This window comes from Lactuca sativa, chromosome 6 (assembly GCF_002870075.4).
Source record: "Lactuca sativa cultivar Salinas chromosome 6, Lsat_Salinas_v11, whole genome shotgun sequence".
Lineage (NCBI taxonomy): Eukaryota > Viridiplantae > Streptophyta > Magnoliopsida > Asterales > Asteraceae > Lactuca > Lactuca sativa.
In genome coordinates this window covers 178,363,467-178,378,915 of record NC_056628.2, presented here as the reverse complement: position 1 = coordinate 178,378,915, position 15,449 = coordinate 178,363,467, and the positions used below count along the sequence as shown (strand labels likewise).

The window sequence follows — 15,449 nt, the reverse complement described above, 5'->3', positions numbered from 1 at the left end:
TTTTTCCATGTTAAAAATAGGTCTTTTAGTTGAACCCGTCTAATGACCGATTTCTGGTTCAATCGGTCTGATAGTCGGTTCAATCGAAAAAACCACCGGTCTACATATGGTCTACATCTGACAGTGATATGCGTTAGCCTTCAAGTTGTGTACACTATGGATAACTTGATCGGGCTATTCAATTTTCTTTGAAAATTGAATATTTATTTAATATGCTAAGTGAAATCTCAACTATCTAACCAGTGTTTAAAAAATTGGTTCGAACAAGCCAATTGAACCAGGAACTGATGATAAAAGCAGTTCAACAACGATCGGATTTATGCTGAATTCTAGACCGTATTGAACCGGACGGTTTCTTCAAAAGCCGGGTTGAATCGGTATGATAGAATTGGTCAAAAACCGTTTGAACCACTTTATTAGACTTCGATAGTTGGATTTTACTTAGCTCATTAAAAAAACAATCAATTTTCAAATAAAATTGAATAGCTCAATAGATAAGAAATGTACACAACTCGAAAACCGACACACACCACTAGAAGATGTAGATCGACGGTTTAACCGATTGAACCGATGGTTGAAACGGTTCAACTAAAAAACCGATTTTTAAAACATTGTATCTAAATTCAACAAAACCGATTTTTTACTAGTTCTATCACTCCGATTCAACCCCGATTTTTGAAGAAACTATCCGATTCAATCCGGTTTAGAACTTAGCATAAAACCGATGTTGTTGAACAACTATCGTTCCCGATTTTCGGTCCAACTGATTGGTTCAAACCGATTTTTAAAACACTACATTTTCCTACTTTTACACACCCAAAAATGATTAAATAACAACCTTTTCAGATAACTCAATTTTTTCTAGGTTTAATCTTACTAACAGTCTAACACCAACGCGTTCTCAAAAGACCAAACACATCACCAAATCATAAAACAAATGGCTTCCAGGTAGTACTTAGACATACCCTTCAACCACAGTCCTTAAAACCAAGCTAACCAATCATGAGACGACGCAAAGTTCAGAAGTTTTAAGCCCCACCATCTCCCAAGATGATCCAAAAAAACACTTTTAAAATTTTTAGTGGAACACAATAGTCAAAACCATGTTTCAACCAATGTTGATAGGTTGACTTTGTATTAAATATTTAACTCATAGTGGAAAAGCTTTGTGATTGATTGTAACAATAAAAAAAATTGACGTTCATTTCAAATTTTTTTTTAAAACTGTTTGAGATTCTATTAAGCTATTGAGAAACTAAATAAAAGGAACAAAAATAATTATATTAAAGAAATAGCAAGGATTGAAATTTGAAATCACTCAACCCAATTTGGTTCACCTTACTACTCCTATTACACACCAAAAAAATGATTAAATAACGACCTTATCAAATAACTCAACCTAATTTGCCAAACACACACGTGTTCCTGAAAAGTCATCACCAAACCGTAAAACAAATGGATTCTCCTTAGAAGCACCCTTCAACCGTAATCCAAAAAACCAAGCTAATGACTAAACCTGACATCAGCCTATTAAAACATAAACGATTATATGTAAGACAAGATTTTGGGGCAATTTCATATGGGTTTGATACTAAAAAAACGTCTAAAATAGGTCAACAATTCTTTAAAGAATTATTATCAATGCTAAAGTTAAAAAATAACATGCATTTGTATATATGTGTGTTTGTATGTTAAATTTAAAGGATGTTTATATGACAAGAAGCGATTGAGATCCAAACAGTACATAGTTCTACTTCTTCATATCAACACACGTCATTATTAAATCGATTATTGCATTGATTTGATTCAAAATCGTCAAATCGGTACCAAACTAATGCATGATAATTTGTTCTCAGGTACCTTTTTAGGACGAATAGTTTGTTGTACGCTATACAACATATACATGTGTGTGTGAGAGAATAAGTAAATATCAAATAAAAATGTTAAACAGTTAATTATATAGAGATGGCATGATTTTATACAAAATTGATGTCACATCAAGTCATTTGATTTGTATGTAAATTAGGTGACTTTAAAAAGTGAACGATCAAGGGTTCTGACGGCAACGATCAAGAGTTCTCCAGCACGAACATACGTTGGTGTTCATGTTTAGCATCTTTCTTCCCGTGTTATTAGGGTCGGTGTTCCTTTGGCAATAAGCAATTGATCCAACGATAGGTTCAAATGAGGATATGGTACATAAGCTTTTTCACAACATGCACACTATGAATTTCCTTAAGCAATTCTTCCTTCTTGAACTATGGATACATGTGAAATATTTGGCCCAGTGATAGATGTGTTTATTGCCAAACGTCTCACCAAGATTGGTAAGTCATTTTCCTTTGTGTGCTTCATTTTAGATAATGTAGAGTAGGGATGAACATTTGGACCGGAACCGGCCGGAACCGGTACCACAACCAGAACCGGAACCGGATAAAACCGATTGGGCCGGGACCGGGACGATATTCTTGTGGATTTTTGGAACCGGGAACCGGAACCGGCAAAAAACCGGAACCGTATGTTGCTATTTCTTGAAGACCGATTCCAACGCTGAAGACACGACAAGAACTGGAGGAACCAGAACCGGTAGAACCGACGGTCTGATTCGGTTCCTATTTTCCACCAAGTCCGGTTTCCAGGCCGGTTCCGATGCTCATCCCTAATGTAGACACATTAGTTTCGTATCTTTGCACCATATGGATAGGAATATTGGAATTGTATGCCAATGTGGCTTGCTTTGATAAAGATTTTAAACCCGCAGTGGTACCAATGAAAAGGGTTGAACCTATGGAAAACCATCATCAACCCCTACATTCCAATAACATAAGATCTTATGCATCAACTCTTTGTGTAGATAATGTTCGTACAAGTGGCTTTGGTCTAATAGCCATTGTCTGCCAAAGATAAAGAGGATTGTACTTAGGTTGAGTCATTAGTCACTTCTGATGGATTCTAAGTACTGTGGATATCCTTAACGGTAAGCTACAACTATTTAGTGTTGTAATGTCATCTTGGCATTGTATGACACACTTCACCGATGCTAGGTTCGTTTCGATCGTTATCGTGGTCCGGCATATCGACACATTATTCCTTGCAGGCAGTTTCGAGTCTTCCTCGTGTAGGTCCGGTCAACACTCCTTCTTGCAGGTTCAACCGGGGAGCTTAATTAACCGATCACTTATATATCTCATTAAGTCCCCTTGATTCGGATCATTATTGATAACGATTCAAATTAAGACTGTTGTAGCCGCACCACTCTCTTAACGGATAAGTGTGAAATTGACACAAATTGTGATGATACGATTTTGCAAGCCTACTTCCCATCATTATCCTATTACGTCGCAACTGTTGCTTCACATAAATTCAGATTTTTCTTGTCTATTTAAAGGGATCCTCGCAGTCTTAACCGCCCATTGGACGATGTAACATCCGGATTTCCAGGTACATTATTTATTCATTCATTTTTGGAGATTTTGGGAGGGACTCGGCGAGTTGATGCTTAGACTCGCCGAGTAGTGTCACGATTTTCCATCCGAGTTAATGAGCGGACTCGGCGAGTCGACTATTAGACTATGCGAGTCCACGTTGTTTAATGAAACCCTAATTTCCGGGGTTTGAGACCTATTTAAAGGCCCTTATGGCCTTCATTTGCCGCTACCAGTTGATAGAGAGAGACCCCAGAGTGTGTGAACGTTTTGAGAGAGAAAGGAAGTCGTTTTTGATCCTTGTGTGGGTGATTTTGCAAGAAGAAGGTGACCAAGGCAAGAGGAAACTGAAGAGGGTGCTAATCTGTGGATTTCAGAGATTAAGGACTTCATCTTGAGGTATATATTCGATCCCCTTTCAGTTTTGGTGTAAGTTTTGAGAGTGAGGGTTTGTAGCCCCTTTTTGAGTATGATTTGTGAAGCAATTGGTCCCTTCTTGTGTTGAGGCTTCGAATCTGGATCCAAAGAGGTCCAGATACCTTAACTTCTTGATCTTTATGGGTGTCATGGAGAGTTATGAGCTTAGGGTGGCATATTGAGGCCATTTCTTCAAATAGAGCCATTGGGTCTTTGCATGGGCATTGATATGTGCATAATTAGTTAATTATTTAGCATACATTTTTATTCATTTTTAACTAATTATGTGAATAATATGGACAAAAGGTACTTAAAACTGTTTAAATTTTGTTTTCAGTCCAAAAGACATGCTTGGGAATGAAAGGGGACAAGGGGAAGCAATTAGAGACCAAAGAATGAAGATTGAGGGACAAAAGCTTACCTACTCGGCGAGTACACGAGCCTACTCGGCGAGTCCATCAGAATATTCCAGAAGATAGCCATGACTCCTGATTTAAGACGGATAATTACGAACCTACTCGGCGAGTTGGGTCTGCTACTCGCCGAGTACACCCTGTTTTGAGATAGCTATAAAAACCGAGCCTTTATCCGATGGGACTACTTTTCTGGCGTTTTTTGAAGATCCATCTGCGATTGAGAACCCTTGAAGGCGCTGAGGAACTCTAATCTTCAACCTTTTGAAGAATCAAAGCAACTAGGTTAATCATTCCACTTAGCTTTAGGAATTGAGTATGTTTAATCTAGCTAAACTTGTTTTTGTGTTTATTTTTACTGCAACTATGAGCTAAATACGTTTTTGTTTCTGTTTGGGGAATACCGAACTCCTATGGTTTAATTCTTAGATTTTGATTGATTGTTTATTGGTGAGTTATTAAATTAAGTTTGTTAAAGAACCTTATGCATTAATCACAACTATTTTCTGTTAATCGGAAGACAATTAAGCTGCATGAACATCTCTTAGTTGTTAACCTCATATGTCTATGTGAACACTTAACCATATGCTTAGGGATAATGATTATGAAACTAAGATTAATAAGACAATAGGTAGATTAATGTGTGAGCTTGTTTGAGAAACCATCAAACAAGAGGTTAATTGAACCACTAAATTGATTAACCACTACAAATCTTATTTAATCCAAATTATTAATCTAGGGAATTAATTAGTTTAAACACTTGATCACTGCTTGAATTAATTAATAGTCTAAGGGTTAGGAGTAATGAACATGAACCTAACCACTATAATTGGTAGCCAATAACAAGTAATCTATCATAAATACAAAATAACCATAGGAGTGAATTGGTTGAACCTAAATAGAAACATCTTTATCAAATTTGGTGAATTAGTTGTTTGCTTTAGTTATTTAGTTAATTAAGTGTTTTTGTGGTGTGCTTAAGTTTCTAGTCTTGTAAAACTAGAGAAAAACCTTTTACTTTCATTAATTGCTTAGTTAAAATTAGCCATTAGTTTAATTTTCCGTTCCCTGAGTTCGACACCCTACTTATCCAACTATACCATTAAAAGACAGGTTCACTGCCTTTGTGTGCTAAATTATTAATAAAAAGTATGAATAAAACAAGTGCATTTTACACACATCAAGTTTTTGGCGCCGTTGTCGGGGAACGGTTCTAAATAATTAATCTAATCCCTAATTTTTTCGATCCTGTGTGTGAGTTTACTGACACAAAGTTAGTTTATTGCAATTTAGTAGTTAGAAATTAGGTTTTAGCATCTGTTTTAGTTTTAATATTAAGTTTAAAATTTCTTCAAAATTACACTGATACGCGCCGAGTGCATTCGCACCTACTCGGCGAGTACCAGTGTATTTGACAAATTAATTTTCGATTTTTTAGTACACTTTTTTGTTCTTTTTACGTTTTTATCTTGTTTATTTCAGGACTTTCATGACCAGAGGATCAAACACCCCGCTGGTACCCACGTTTGAAGATCCCGAATCCGCATTGAAAAGGAACAAAGGAAAGGACGTGGAGAGCTCGAGTACACCAAAGAAGTCACCTTTGTCCAATTTGAAGATTGTTTTTGGGAAAAGAAGAGCAGCAAATCAGGAGCATCCAACGCTTCTTTAGTAATCGACGAACCGGTTAAGGAAGATATTGAGTATGAGACCGAGGAAGAAGAGGAGCCTACATACGAGCACGAAACCGATTCCGAAGAAGAGTTAGCTATCACAATGGCTAACATTGATGAAATCCCCATGGGAGAATGGAAGAAGAGGATGCGCGACGACACTGGCCCGTGACTTGTGCAACCCGCAATTCCCGCGACTACTACTTTCGAGCTAAAGGGTCATATCCTAGTTTTACTTAAAGAAATACCTTTTTATGGCAAAGACCATGAAGATGCCTACAAGCATTTGGATGAAGTCAATGATGTAGCTGATTACTTCAATGTTCCAAATGTGCCCCGCGAGACTCAGCTACTTTGTATGCTTCCGGTGACATTCAAAGGTGCTGCAAAAGACTGGCTCAAGTCACTTCCCCCCGGATCAGTCACCACATGGGCCAAGATGAAAGAAGAATTCATTGATCACTTTTTCCCACCTTCCAAGATAGCCAAGTTAAAGAAGGCCATTGCTAACTTTGAACAACAAGCTGGAGAGTCGCTATATGAAGCATGGGAGAGGTACAAGAGCTTACTAAGAAACTGCCCACACCATGACCTAAACAGCCAGCAAGAAGTCTCCATCTTCTATGATGGAGTCAATGTCACAACCAGGCAGTTACTAGACTCGCAAGGCCCGCTCATAAAGAAGCTGCCCCCGGTGATCAAAGAGTTGATTTAAGAATTCTCTAAACACTCTAGAGAATACCACAACCCTAGACATGATGTCACTAGGGGAGCCGCTTATGCAGCTACTGAAGACTTATCCGCGGTCATGGCTATGCTAAAAACCATGGATAAGAGGATGGATAAAATGGATCAAACGATCCATGCTATTCGGGTGGGTTGTGAAAACTGCAATGGGCCTCAACTCACTAGAGACTGTGATTTAGATGAGAATGGAAACAAGAAGGTGCAAGTTTGTTACTCAAGTGGAGACCGATACGATGAAGACTGGCGCAAACAAAAGAAAGAGTGGCTCCCTTATGAAGAGTACAAGAAAGCCAAGGAGGAAAGGTTTAGGCAAAAAGGGAGAGGGTTCTACCAAAAGGAGGAGCCGGTGCAAGAGAGGAAGCCAAGCTTGGAAGAAATGCTCACCAAATTTGTAGCTGCTTCAGAAAAAAGACATAGTGATCATGATGCTGCAATTCAAGAAACAAGGACCATGCTTAGGAACCAGCAAGCATCTATCCACAATGTAGAAACGCAGCTTGGGCAACTTGCTCAACAAATCAATCAAAGGTCACCGGGCGAACTTCCTAGCAAAACTGAAAATAACCCACGAGGCGCGCACATAAACATAGTCACAACAAGAAGTGGGAAGATAATCACTCCCCTGACACCTATTCAAACTGAGGCATCCAAGGAATCACAGAAGGAGGAGGCAGAAAAGCAAGCAGAAAAGCAAAACATACAATCTGACAGCCCTACTCGCTGAGTACCACGTATGGACTCGACGAGTACACCACCAAATCCCAACGAGCAGGTTCCTGAAAAGCTTTACCAGCCTCCAATGCCATACCCAGCCCGAGCTAAGAAGGAGAAGCAGGAAGAGGAGTATCAGAAGTTTCTAGATCATATCAAGACTCTTCAAATCAACATACCCTTCATTGAAGCCGTCATGCAAATGCCCAAATATGCAAAGTTCCTTAAGGAACTTCTCACTAATAGAAGGAAGATGGAAGAAGTGAAGAAGGTAGTACTCAATGAAAACTGCTTAGCTGCTATGCTAAATAAGCTACCAAAGAAGAAGGGTGATCCGAGGAGTTTGACTTTACCTTGCCAATTTGGCAACTTGGCCACCATTCATGCCTTAGCCGATTCGGGAGCAAGTATGAACCTAATGCCATATTCATTCTTTAAGAAGTTGGATCTCCCGGAACCAAGGCCAATTCGCATGGCAATTCACTTGGCAAACAAGACAGTCACCTTCCCAAGAGGCATATGCGAAGACATACTAGTCAAGGTGGACAAATTCGTCTTTCCCACTGATTTTATCATTCTAGACATGGAGGCGGATCCACAAGTGCCAATCATCCTTGGAAGGCCATTCCTTAACACGGCAAGTGCTATAGTAGACATGAGGGACTCAAAGCTCACCTTGCGGGTAGGAGAAGATTCAGTCACATTTGGGGTAGACCAAGCTATGAAGTATTCAAAGAACAGTGACGACACGGCATTCTCAATTGATATGCTTGACAAATTATTGGAGGAATGCATAAGTGAAGATTCCAGCAAGTTCACAACTGATGATGAAGAATTTGATCCAGAAAAAGACTTAATGGAAATTGAAAGACTGCTGGAAGAAGAAGATTATGAAGAATTGGTGAAGCAAACTGACAGTCCTACTCGCCGAGTAGGACCGATCTACTCACCGAGTTCCTCTTTAGAAAAAGCAGAAGTCATGAATACAGCCACAAACTCGCCGAGTACCCTACCTGCACTCGGCGAGTCCAACAGTCAGAACCAAAAATCTAAGCTCAAAACTTTACCAGAACATTTGGAGTATGTTTTCCTTGAAGAAGGCAACCAAAAGCCTGTAATCATAGCCGCTGACTTGTCCAATTCTAAAAAGGAAGAGCTCATGCAAGTGTTGAAGAAGCAGAAGCAGGACATAGCATGGAGCATCACCGACATCAAGGGAATAAGCCCATCTTATTGCTCCCACAAGATCAATCTAGAAGAAGGAGCAAAGCCGGTTGTACAGCACCAAAGAAGGTTAAACCCAAATATGCAAGAAGTAGTCAAGAAGGAAGTGGTCAAACTCTTAGATGCGGGAATTATCTATTCCATTTCCGACAGTCCGTGGGTGAGTCCGGTCCAAGTGGTGCCCAAGAAAGGAGAGATGACGGTCATAACCAATGAAAAGAACGAGCTAAGTCCGACACGAACGGTAACCAGTTGGAGAGTGTGCATCGATTATCGAAAGCTAAACGATGCCACTCGTAAAGACCATTTTCCCTTACCTTTTATTGATCAAATGTTAGAAAGACTATCGGGCCATAGCTACTATTGCTTTCTAGATGGATTCTCGGGGTATTTTCAAATACCCATAGACCCAATGGACCAAGAAAAGACCACATTCACTTGCCCAAGTGGGACTTTTGCTTATAGATGCATGCCTTTTGGGCTATGCAATGCACCCGCGGCTTTTCAAAGGTGTATGACAGCCATATTCCACGATATGGTGGAAAAAATCATGGAAGTTTTTATGGACGACTTTTCCGTTTTTGGATCTTCTTTCCATGATTGTCTCACAAATCTTGACTTAATGCTTGCTAGGTGTGAAAAAACCGACTTGGTCCTCAATTGGGAGAAATGTCACTTTATGGTCAAGGAGGGTATAGTTTTGGGCCACAAGGTTTCCAAAATGGGAATTGAAGTGGATCATGCAAAGATTGACACTATTGCCAAATTACCCCCACCAACTAATGTGAAGGGCATTAGAAGTTTTCTAGGACACGCAGATTTTTACCGGCGTTTCATAAAAGATTTTTCCAAAATAACTAGACCTCTAACACAATTACTACTAAAAGATGCACCATTTACTTTTACTAAAGAATGTTTTGAGGCATTTGAATGTTTAAAGGAAAAATTAACTAATGCCCTGATCATTATTGCACCAAATTGGAACTTACCCTTTGAGATTATGTGTGATGCCAGTGACTTTGCATTAGGAGTTGTCCTTGGTCAAAGGGCTGATAAGCACTTTCGACCCATATATTATGCTAGCAAGACTCTAAATCCAGCCCAAGAGAATTACACCACCACTGAAAAGGAATTATTAGCTGTGGTGTATGCCTTTGAAAAATTCCGCCCTTACTTGGTTTTATCCAAAACTACTGTTTTTACTGACCACTCGGCTATCAAGTATTTGTTTGCCAAACAGGATGCCAAGCCAAGACTGATACGATGGGTGCTACTTCTTCAAGAGTTCGACATAGAGATACGAGACAAGAAGGGAATGGAGAATGTAGTAGCTGACCACTTGTCAAGGCTTGAGAACCCGCAATTACAAGAAGATAAAGTTGGAGACGACTTCCCGGACGAGTACATTATGGTGACCGTAGGAGAAGAGCCATGGTTCGCAGATATAGCTAATTATTTAGCTACAAAATACATCCCGAAAGATTTTAGCAGTCAACAAAAGAAGAAATTCTTTTCTGAATTAAAATATTACTTTTGGGACGAGCAATACCTCTTCCGGAGCTGTGCGGATGGGATCATACGAAGATGCGTATTCGGGAAGGAAAGCCGGAAAATATTAGAGCATTGTCATAGCGGGCCCACGGGTGGACATCATGGAGCACACTACACTGCAAAGAAGATCTTTGACATTGGGTTCTATTGACCCATAATTTTTAAAGATGCAGCCCAATTTGTCAAAGAATGTGATGCTTGTCAAAGAGTGGGAAACATTTCATCTCGAAATGAAATGCCACAACATAGTATCTAGGTGTGCGAGGTGTTTGATGTGTGGGGAATAGACTTCATAGGACCATTTCCCATGTCTAAAGGAAACAAATACATATTAGTGGCGGTGGATTATGTATCCAAATGGGCGGAGGCACAAGCGTTACCAACAAATGACGGTCGGGTGGTGGTGCGGTTTTTAAAGAAATTATTTTCACGATTTGGAGTCCCGAAAGCTCTTATAAGTGACCGAGGCACACATTTTGCCAATGACCAATTGGAAAAGGTGTTAAAGAAACATGGGGTAACCCATAAGTTTTCCACATCGTACCATCCACAAACTAGTGGACAAAACGAAGTGACAAATCGAGCTTTAAAGCGAATTTTGGAGAAATCGGTGGGGAGCAATCGCAAGGAATGGTCGGATAAGCTAGATGATGCACTTTGGGCTTTTCGTACAACTTTCAAAACACCTATTGGTACTACACCATATAGGTTAGTTTATGGAAAGCAATGCCATTTGCCGGTGGAGCTAGAGCATAAGGCGTTTTAGGCTTTAAAAAGGTGTAACTTCAACATGGAGGAACTAAAGAGCAACCGGTTGATGCAAATGAATGCTCTTGAGGAGCTGAGGAATGATGCATACTCTAGTTCATGGCTTTATAAAGAGAAGACCAAGATGTGGCATAACAAAAGGATTAAAGATAAAGAAATTCATGAAGGCCAAAAAGTGTTGCTCTTTAATTTACGACTAAAGCTTTTCTCGGGAAAACTCAAGTCAAGATGGGATGGTCCTTTTCAAGTGAAGACGGTGTTTCCACATGGTGCTATAGAGCTATTGTCAAGAGATGGCACGCCTTTCAAGGTCAATGGTCATAGGGTCAAAAAGTATGAAGAAGGAGTCCCCAGGAATGAAGGAATGGAAGAGTTGCTGTTGTGGAAAGGATTGCAACCACGTAGAAGGGGAGGAGTCTAGCTAATGACTCCCTAAAAAGAAGCGCTTCTCGGGAGGCAACCCGAGTTTCAAGTTTGCATTTTCTTTCCTTTTTCTTATTTTCATTATTTTTTTTCCTTTTCTTCGTCTACTTTTAAGAACATAACTGCTTGAGGGCAAGCAATGCCTAGAGTGTGGGGTGGATGGCTTAAAAAATGAGAAAATACATTAATTTTTCAAAACTTTCACAACTTTTTCAATCTGCAAGGTTTACTCGCCGAGTAGGCACGTATACTCGGCGAGTACCTGCCCGAGTAGCCCAATAAAACGCGTAACGACATTTATACTCGGCGAGTAGCCACTTTACACGGATGAGATATAAATCTGTAAAAAGAGAGTTTTCACCCATTTAACCCCTATACTCGCCGTGCACAGCAGTTTCTCAAGCAGCCCTGCGATTTCTTCAATTCTCTTCGATTTTCCACTTAATCTTCATCATTCAAAGAAAAAGGTAACATCTTTACACTTTAAACTCATCAAAGGTTCAATCTTTATCATAGATTTGCCCCTATTTTGCTTGATTTCGGATTTGGGGGTTTCCTCGAATTCTAGGGTTTTAATTTAGCCATGAATTAGGTAATGCTAGGAGGAATTTCTTTTGGATTTATGGTTAGATAACTCATTACAACAAACCCCTGTGAAGAATTTGGAGTTTTGGACAACCCATACATGTCCGGCACCGAACAGTTCCCAAAGTTCATCCTACTCGTCGAGTAGGTCGTGTACTCGGCGAGTAGATGACTATTCAGACCTGATTTGTTCGTTTTTAATTGCTGGGTATTGTTTGTTTGTGTGGTTTTGATGTTTTTATGCAGGTGTCATGGCCAGAATGGGGCAGTCTTCTCGTGGGGGGAGCCAAAGTGATATCCCATGGCTTTCATTTCAACAATTGACTTCCAAATCATTCCAAGCTAGGGCCAAAAACAGATTAGAGGCGCTAAAACAAAAGGAAATCCACTTACCCAACGCTGTTGACTGGGGGTGGTTGGGAAATTTGGGATTGGAGGAGGAGCTCACACCTTACTTGGTGAAGGAGTGCAGTTTGGGGTATACCACCATCACATGTGATGGTTGGTTACAATTATTCAAAATACAAGAGCCTGTATATGCCGAGTTGTGTTGGGAATTTTTTGCTACCATCTCATTCCGAGGTGGCAGTGAGTATTACAGCCCCAACACAATTTCTTTTTCTTTGGGCGGGGAGCTGCGACAATGCATCATTGCTGAGTTTTCTTGGAGGCTGGGCATTTATGACCAGAGCATAATGATGTCTGAGGACTTTGAAGCATTTATGGAAAACTGCCATAAGGAACTTCCCGAGGCAGTGGTGGCCTCTACATGGTGGAACACGATCGCTAACCGGGTGTATATTCCTTCCACCGCTCAGGAGGGCCACATTCGTTCGCCAATCCATCGCCTCATTCACCGCTTCGTGGCTAGCACCATCAACATGCGGAAGGATTGGGACAAGGTCCCAACCCTTGATATCTTCTATCTATGGAGTATTATTACTCCCGACGCTTTCTGCAATCTCCCCTATTGCATTGCCAAATTCCTTGCTGAAGGAGCGGTTAAGGAAAAAGTCAACTCCAAAATAAATGGAGGCATGTTTGTTACTAGGCTGGCGAAGTCGTTTGGGGTCCTAGAATTGCAACAAGCTAGGGCACTCACGGTTATCCACCCTCCACCATTCAACACTGCACTATATAGGAGGGCACGAATAGTTGAGAAGTTTGGTGATTCATTCTCCATTCCACATGAAGACGAGCCGGCAATTCCCGAGGAGCCGGGAAGGCGGGTCCGACAACGTAGTGAGCGGGTACGAGAAGACCCACCAGTTATTCCGGTGGAAGAGGATAATGATGGATGGAACCAATTGGAGTACCGACGCTACTTGGACGACATTGGACGAGGGGTGAATTATAATAATCAATCTTTTGAATACCTCTTCCAATAGATGAACATTGCCCCAAGACCCGGACCCGGCTATCCATACATTATGGGTTGGGACGAGAGAATGAGGAGAAGAGATGGAGAAGGAGGAAGTGGCGCGGGAGGAGCCGACATGGAAGATGAAGAATGAAGAGTTTTCTTTTATGTTTTGTGTTTTTATGATGTTTTTTTATGTTTTGAACAATTGTTAAACACTTGGATGATTGTTATTTCTTGTTGGATGGTTATTACTTTCACTTTTAGTTGTTTATTTTTCAGGGATAGAAGATTAGGAAGCACACTAAATTGTTGAGGGTCAAGAAAGGAATGAGAGATTTTCAAGAAAAGTATGGAGTCTTGTCCTTAGGATTGAGTCCGTGAGAGTCGAGAGTAATGGAGAGTGTTGCTGCTGAAGGAATTAGAGTGCGGGTCAGTGGAATTTCCAATTTCAAAACCTGAGTCGAAAGGAACATCAGTTGGATCAGTTTTGGCAACACAACGCCTACTCGCCGAGTGCACAAACTCTACTCGACGAGTACATGGGATATTACACGATATAGTTCCAAGTCAAGAGATACTCGCCGAGTCCGCGCCACTACTCGCCGAGTAGACCTGCAATCTTCGATTTCCAGAACTGCTTTGAGCACTTTCACTGCAGCATTTATCCACTTTTTGTGAGGAATTGTTACTGGAGATTTTCTAAGAAGCTTGTTCCGTGAAATTTTCGAGCTATCAACCACACGAGACGCATGACACCCAAGACATGGATGAGCTGTTCCCATGTCTAAAGTCAAGTGAAGATGGAGCTGAAGAAAAGAGTATCAACCTATCGACTGCTACCCCAGGGGAGTTTGTTCCAATTCTCTCTATACTTGCATTTTTTTTTTGCATAATATGCAATGAGGGAATAGCATAAAATAAGTGTGGGGTAGGGGGTTGGTCACATATTAGAAAATTTAGAATCTTAATTTAGGCTAATTTTAAAAATTGTTGCATACCAAAAATATTACTTAGGGACTTAATTTAGAAAATTTTGGTAAAAGCAAATTAGGATTCCATGTTAGAATTGTGTTGATGATTGCATGAAGACCCAAATGTTTAGTTGAGCCTATATACGTTATAATGCATTTGTGGCCTCCCTTATTCTAGTGAAATCATGGGACAAAAACAAGACCCTGCTCAGCCTGAGGGATGCAATATGTTTAGCAGCCTAAACTTGAAATGTATCCAGGAAAATTATTATCGTTAGCCAATAAAGGTTGAGGTTGAGCGCCCCTGCTTAAGCATGTAGGTTTTTGAGTGAAAAAATAGAGGTACATGTAAAAAAAAAAGAGAAGAGAGAATTGCAAGAAAAGTTGAAGAATTTTGGAGCAAATAAAGTGAAGATAAAAAGATCAAAATTCCAAGAAATCGAAAAGTGAAGATACCAAAAAGTCAAACAATAAAGGTGGTGAATTCAAAAAGATCAAATTATCAAGAAAGTGAAGAATTCAAAAGAGCTCCATAGTGGTATCGAAAAGTTGTAATTCTAGATTATGTATGCTTGGGTTGCTCAACTAAAAATACCTTGAGGGTAAGATGTTTTATGCGGATGGTTCGGAGGGTTGCATAAAATGAGCATAGTTCGGGGTGAGTTGGCGAATGTTTATGAGGATTGTGAGTATTTGGAGTATGGGGGTACTTAGGACAATTTTAGACACAAATGCATGCGTTGCGGTCTTGGCATAATGGTTGGGTTAGATTGGAATTGTCATATGTGATTCTAATATGTTTAAAATTCAGTTTTGCTTGTGGGCAAGCAAAAGACAAGTGAGGGGTATTTTGATATGTGCATAATTAGTTAATTATTTAGCATACATTTTTATTCATTTTTAACTAATTATGTGAATAATATGGACAAAAGGTACTTAAAACTGTTTAAATTTTGTTTTCAGTCCAAAAGACATGCTTGGGAATGAAAGGGAACAAGGGGAAGCAATTAGAGACCAAAGAATGAAGATTGAGGGACAAAAGCTTACCTACTCGGCGAGTACACGAGCCTACTCGGCGAGTCCATCAGAATATTCCAGAAGATAGCCATGACTCCTGATTTAAGACGGATAATTACGAACCTACTCGGCGAGTTGGGTCTGCTACTCGCCGAGTACAC

At 40.1% G+C, this 15,449-nt stretch overlaps 1 non-coding gene across 1 annotated transcript; it reads right to left on the bottom strand.

The window, feature by feature from the left end:
- Positions 1 to 6,415: 6,415 nt before the first annotated feature.
- Positions 6,416 to 6,522, bottom strand: LOC111900410 (small nucleolar RNA R71). The gene has a single exon (XR_002853211.2). It is a non-coding gene; the product is annotated as a small nucleolar RNA R71 (small nucleolar RNA).
- Positions 6,523 to 15,449: the final 8,927 nt, after the last annotated feature.